The sequence below is a fragment of the Dermacentor albipictus genome, unplaced genomic scaffold (genome assembly GCF_038994185.2).
Source record: "Dermacentor albipictus isolate Rhodes 1998 colony unplaced genomic scaffold, USDA_Dalb.pri_finalv2 scaffold_12, whole genome shotgun sequence".
Classification (NCBI taxonomy): domain Eukaryota; kingdom Metazoa; phylum Arthropoda; class Arachnida; order Ixodida; family Ixodidae; genus Dermacentor; species Dermacentor albipictus.
The window spans coordinates 785,926-792,306 of record NW_027225566.1 but is presented as its reverse complement, the minus strand read 5'-3'; positions in this window follow the sequence as shown (position 1 = coordinate 792,306).

Below are 6,381 nucleotides of genomic sequence, written 5' to 3'. Positions count from 1 at the left end.
TGTTCTGTGGAAAATATACACCCCAAGGGTGCAAGTGTTTTTAGAGTGTAAATGGATGATCATACAGCAGCTGTTTGTCTATATATGACCACTGAACTAGCCTCGAGTAATTTTGTTAATTGCGTAATGTAGTTGTGACATCTTAATTTAGCATACCTCGTGTTTGTGTATGTAACTACTGAATATGGCCTAGGGAAAGGCTCTGGCAACTTAAGGTGGCTAACATATCTAAACATTTCAGCAAATTTTTCATTGATGTGCCTGCGACCACGACAGTGAGCCCACAGCAAGCCTTGTGATAAGTTCCATAGTGGCCCCACTGCGAATTCTTAAATTTTCTTGCTACCCAAAGTGCATTTGTAAAGAGTTCGAATAATGTGCACATTTACTAACCATGGTGCGGTATAAATAACTCCTAATAGCTGAACTTGTATGATGAAATTATCGAGTTTTATTTGCATTGATTGGTTTTACTAAAAACTGTTAGTGCATTTTAGAGTTCAACGAGTGATCTTCCTGCAACTGTTCTATTGAAATAAATGCTGTATTTTTAATGAGATTGTCAAATGATTCAGCAGCCTGCAGAACTTAGTTCTGTAGCTTCGTCCCTGTTAGCACAAAGAAGTATAGGTTGCATGTCTATATGTTTTGAATTAATGCATTTTTATCAAGTTGTATGTAATGTATTTGCTTAGTGTAGCAGGGAACCATGTGCACAATGCTTAGTTGCACTGCAGCCTTCATTTAACGTGCTTTGAGATGCGGTGGGCTGCATTCCTGGCTTATCTCCTGGTACTTCAGCTTTTGCATGACAAAAATATTTGGTTGACTTATTCGATTCCTGGATTTTTTTGTGTTGCTCTGGTATACACTGACGCCATGAATGCTTAACCAATTTTCTCTGCTTGCATATAACTTACTATTTATAGATGTGAATTTCAAGGCTGTATTATTTGTGTCATTTTATACTATTCACTTTCTGTAATATAATTTCTTGCAGCATTCTATTGTTCATTTTTTACCCCTGTGCATTTCTGTTACACAATGTTCACTAATGTTCACCTTTTTTTTCTCGTTTATCCATCATGTTATGTTTGTGTTCTCTTTATTGTGCACGGTGCCATTTCTGTAGGGGGTACAGACCTTGTCAAGCCGAATTCATTTGGCTTTTTGTCTACTGTCATCTGTACATGTATAGATGCAAAATAAACTTGAATTGAAATTCACCGCTGAGATGGATCTTCAAGAGCCATGCAGTTCCTTTTCATCATTGCCTACAAGTCATCACAAAACCAGCGTACTTTGTTAATGGTATGTAAACTTCAGCAGGCTTGCTGCACTGTAGGGCCCATTCTGAGGAAAGTCCCAATTATGGTAATTTGTAATCAATATGGACGCTCTGTGGATATCCTCAATCCCCAACCAAATGTCCCACAAACGTCCTTTGGACGATTGGTAAAATGTCCCAGAAGCGTCCTACATCCTCGCAAAAATGTCCTTGGGATGTACTCCGGGTTATGCAATAAGAATAATCCATATTTAAACATCTCTTGGACGTCCGAATATCCCATTATGACGTTCGGGGGACGTTTATTTGAACGTCAATCCCAGGGACGTCCGAATGTCCCGTTTTCGATCTCTGCTGGGCATCTGTAGGACGCTGGTGCTCCAATGGGATTATCTTCAAAGGTCCTGCGGACGTCCGAAAATTTGATTTTGATGTACGATGGACGTTCGTGGGATGTGCAATTCTCTTGCGTCGGACGATCCTATGGACATCCGTAGTACATCATCGGGACTTCTAGGGATGTCCGACGGACATCAAAATATCCTTTGTAGGACGTCCTTTGGACATTCACTGGAGATCTGTGGTCCAGTGGGTTGGCGTCGACAGAGGGCTGTCCCTCTAACCCTAACGAGGGCGCGCACGAGGCCCGGGCGCGAGGACTCACTGACCGCGCAGCTTCCGCAGTCCCCCTGCCCCGCGGGGAACCCTTGCTCACGTTCCATGAGGTTACCACACATTATTACCTGTGAAGACGGGCATTCCTCATCCCGCACCCCGCATTATGCATGGCGCAGGCGGTGACCCTTCGACTTTTACAAGCGCGTGCGTATCCTAACCTTGCGGTTCTTCACGCCATATATACCCTGAAAGGTATCCCAGTGCGGACTGCTCTGCCTGTGGACTAAGGGCAACATTGGACCATGTGTTGTGGGAGTGCGAAGCCATCGGCTCCTCCTTCAGCGAGGATAGGTGGGCTACGCTCTTGGGAAGCCCCGAATTCAACGACCAAACCCTGGCCGTCCAGATGCCCACGGTCGGGCCGTCAAGCTCGGCTTGGCGGTCCCTACGTGAGACTAGCCGGGTGACGCGGGGTCTCCCCTGCGTCTCCCGGCTAGCCTAAACGGTTTACTGTGAAAAACGGTTTGAACGGTTTACTGTGCAGCGACCGTTGCATATTCAGCTTGAAAGTCATATCGACATCCTGAAGTGATCTACACGTTCCACATCCAAATGAAGACTTCCAGTAGATCTTGTAGGAACGTGCTAATCGGCAAGGTTCCAAAAACGTGCCATCACGGTATGATTTGAATGGGGAATCTGCATTCGAGACATATTCTGGGCACTTGTACCAGGAGACAGCCTGTCAGGCAGCTGTGCGTTTGCTTTCAAGCGGCTCTCTCGTTAGAAATTTACTTAACATATTAACTTATGCTACTAAGGGGCGTTCCAAGACATCGTACCCGGGCATTCTTTCAGCCCACACATATGAATAGTCTGTCACCCAGAGGTTTGGTCTTTGTTTTCTAGAAACATGTTTTTCGATATGCTCAAATTACAACGCAATTAAAGCTACGTCTCTAGCTCCCCAATACACCGTTCTTCGGGTAATGTTTAAGAGCATATGACCTTAGAAACATTAATTACGATATACCAAGTGTGCCACGGAATAAGGTTTTGAAGGGAACTGCTCAGTGCACTTCTATGCTGCCACACGCGTGTGCCTTCGTTTGCACGCTATGTATCTGCTCTTCCGTGCACGCGGCAGACAGATGTAATGCGTAGCGTTCAGCGTATACCGCGTTTGCTACGGATGTCTGCTGCATTATGGTGGCAAGCTGCATTTTGAAGCAAATTAATGCTTTCTTAACAGCAACATGCACAGTACAGGTTCAAAAGTCACCGCCTAAAGCTATCATAGGCCATAACTGCCAAATAACGTCCTAAGGATATCCCATGAACGTCAAATATCCGAGTGCTGCGTCTGTTGGATGTCCCTTAGATGTTTAAAATGAAAAAAAAATTGTTTAACATAAAATCCTATAGATATCTGCATGTCTGAGAGCGACATATCCAGGATGTTCAGTCGAATGCCTTTTCTTTTGTATAGGACTGACTCCCATAGTATGTCATCTGTAGCATAAGTCATTCGGATTCGTGGGCATCTCCACTGGACGTCGTAATGTCCGGAGCTGGATGTTCCACGAGCGTTCCTCGGATATCTGTGGTCCACTGGGAAGCACAGAGCAGCATTTGTTTTGAAGAAACCCAGAAACATGGAGGAAAATAACTGGGCGCGTCTAAGTGCACAAGTACCTGTACCTCAATAGCATGGACCCAGATTGGCGGAAAAGGTGAAGTTGGCGGCTAAGTACAGGGTGATAGAAAGTGTAAATATACATGGCAGGAGTCATAAAAAAGAAAGTGAAAGAGAGACAGACCCTTTTCCTCCCAAACAACCTCCCAAACAAAACGCCATGGAGATTCACAATAATGGCAAGAAAATTGGAAATGAGAAGGTAAAACCTGTACAGTAACATAGACAGTGACTTGCTATCCGAGGCTCGAGCTGGTTGTCCGAGGACAAAAACATACGGAAGCAAATGTGCAGAAAGATGAGGCATGCGTCTGCTGCAGCAAAAATCCGGAGACCAATTAGCACATCCTAATGAAATGCGAAGGCATTTACCCACCGAGACCCGTATGTATACCGTCACCTTTCAAAAGCACTTAGATTTAAAGTGCATGGAAGCACCAGCCGGTCAGCCGTCGAGATAAGCAAGAACTGCTTGAAAAAAAATATATATATATATAATAAGGCAGGGAAGAGACTGACTGATACGTCACAGTTGCAGGCGTAGGTATCCAGTACAAGGTAGATGGGGAAATTTTGAGGCAGAGAAAGAAGATTAAGGAGATATATACACAAACGCTAGCATGAAAAGCATGTATAGCATACTTGATTAAATCAAGCAGGCTAGGTGACTATTTGTCACCGCCCCGTTTCAAAGGGGATGCCAATACATCATCATCATCATAAAGAAAACGAGCACGATGTTTGGGAGGTCAATGCGGGGGCATGCGGGGATATCTGCTTCGTTATTTAACTACAGCAGGCCACAGTGCTCTTGCATATTTTGAGCTGTAAAAGAATGATCTCTCAATGTGAACCTTCGCCCCCTTTCTTTGTTGACAAGGGCTTCTTGGCTGACTTCAGACAGATTTTGCCTATCTTACCTGCATGGATATCTAATAACCACTTCTAGAAAAAACGGTCGGTTAGGCAACTTGTAGATAGTGCAGGAACATGAAAATGGTATTAAATAATACGTCATGACCATGCATGCACGGTCATGCAAAGAACACATAGCAATACGAAGGACATACTAAATAAACTAGTGTAATTATAGCCGTAAACAGGGTAGGACGCTTCTTTGTTGACGTCACCCTCTGCTGTGCCATCTAACTGAACTGCCACAGCCTCCACCAGATGGCATGCAGTACCCGAGTTTGGGTACTTGCCTTTTTGGACATTACAGGAGCATACGACAACGTAGACCGCAGCATTTTGTGGGATATTCTGGAAGGGGAAGGCTTAGGTAACGATTGTATACAGCTTTTGAGAGAGATTTACCTAGAAAATACTGTTTGCGTTGAATGGGAAGGGATGAGGAGCGCGGAGAAAGTTCATATCAACAAGGGACTGAGGCAGGGGTGCCCTTTATCCCCGCTGCTGTTTATGATGTACATGGTGAGGATGGAGAGGGCGCTAGAAGGAAGTAATATCGGGTTTAATCTCTCATACAAACAGGCAGGTACAGTAATAGAGCAGCAACTCCCAGGTTTATTTTATGCGGACGACATTGTGTTGCTCGCAAACAAGCAAAGTGATTTGCAACGTCTGGCTAATATCTGTGGACAGGAAGGCAACAATTTAGGTTTGAAATTTAGTGTTAGAAAATCAGGTGTTATTGTATTCAATGAAAACAGTGAACAGACAGTGGAGATACAGGGCCAAGAAATACCTCGGGTAACAGAATATAAATACCTTGGTATATGGATAAACGAAGGCAACGGATATATGGAAACACAGGAAAAAACCATAACAGTCAAGGGGAAGAGAAATGCAGCCATAATGAAGCACAGAGCGCTATGGGGATACAATAGGTACGTACGAGGTCCTCCGAGGTATGTGGAAAGGGGTAATGGTTCCAGGACTTACTTTTGCAAATGCGGTTGTTTGCTTTAAATCAGGGGTACAATCAGGACTCGACGGGAACCAAAGGTCAGTGGGTCGCCTCGCATTGGGCGCTCACGGGAAGACTACAAATGAAGCTGTGCAAGGGGATATGGGCTGGACTAGTTTTGAAGGGAGGGAAGCTCGCAGTAAAATTGAGTATGAAGAACGGCTGAGGAATATGGAGGAAAGTAAATGGGCTGGGAGAGTGTTCAGGTATCTGTACAGGCAAAACATTGATTCACAGTGGAGGAAAAGAACTAGGAAGCTTACAAGCAAGTATGCGGCCTGTGGGGTGGGCAACACAGCAACAAAGAAGGTCAAGCGGAAAGTTAGAGAGGCTGAATTAATCTCATGGGTGGCGGCAATGGAAAAGAAACCTGCCATGAGTAACTACTTAAGGGGAAAAAACGAAATTAGGAAAGAAACCATTTATGATAACTCAAAGGGAAGCTCATTACTTTTCGAAGCGAGATCGGGATGCCTTAGAACACGCACGTATAAAGCGAGATATAAGGAAGAAGAAGCATGTGCTTGCTGCGGTAAAGCTAGGGAAACGACGGAGCATATTTTATTAGAATGTGAAGACATCTATCCAGCGGTCGATTTAGGCACCACTGGCCGCCTTGAAGCCCTTGGGTTCAGCGGGAGCAGCGGTAAAGCAAACAGGTCCGCAATAGACATCAGTAAGAAGCGATTGGAGGATTGGTGGAAGAAAAGTAGGGAAACGACAAAGGACGGAGACGTACAAAAGCACAGTTCGCAATAGGGTATCAGAAAATTTGGACGTGGTAGTTCATAGTGTGTTTTTTTTTCTCATGGGTTAACCTAGGTAGGATATTAGGCAGCATAGTAGCAA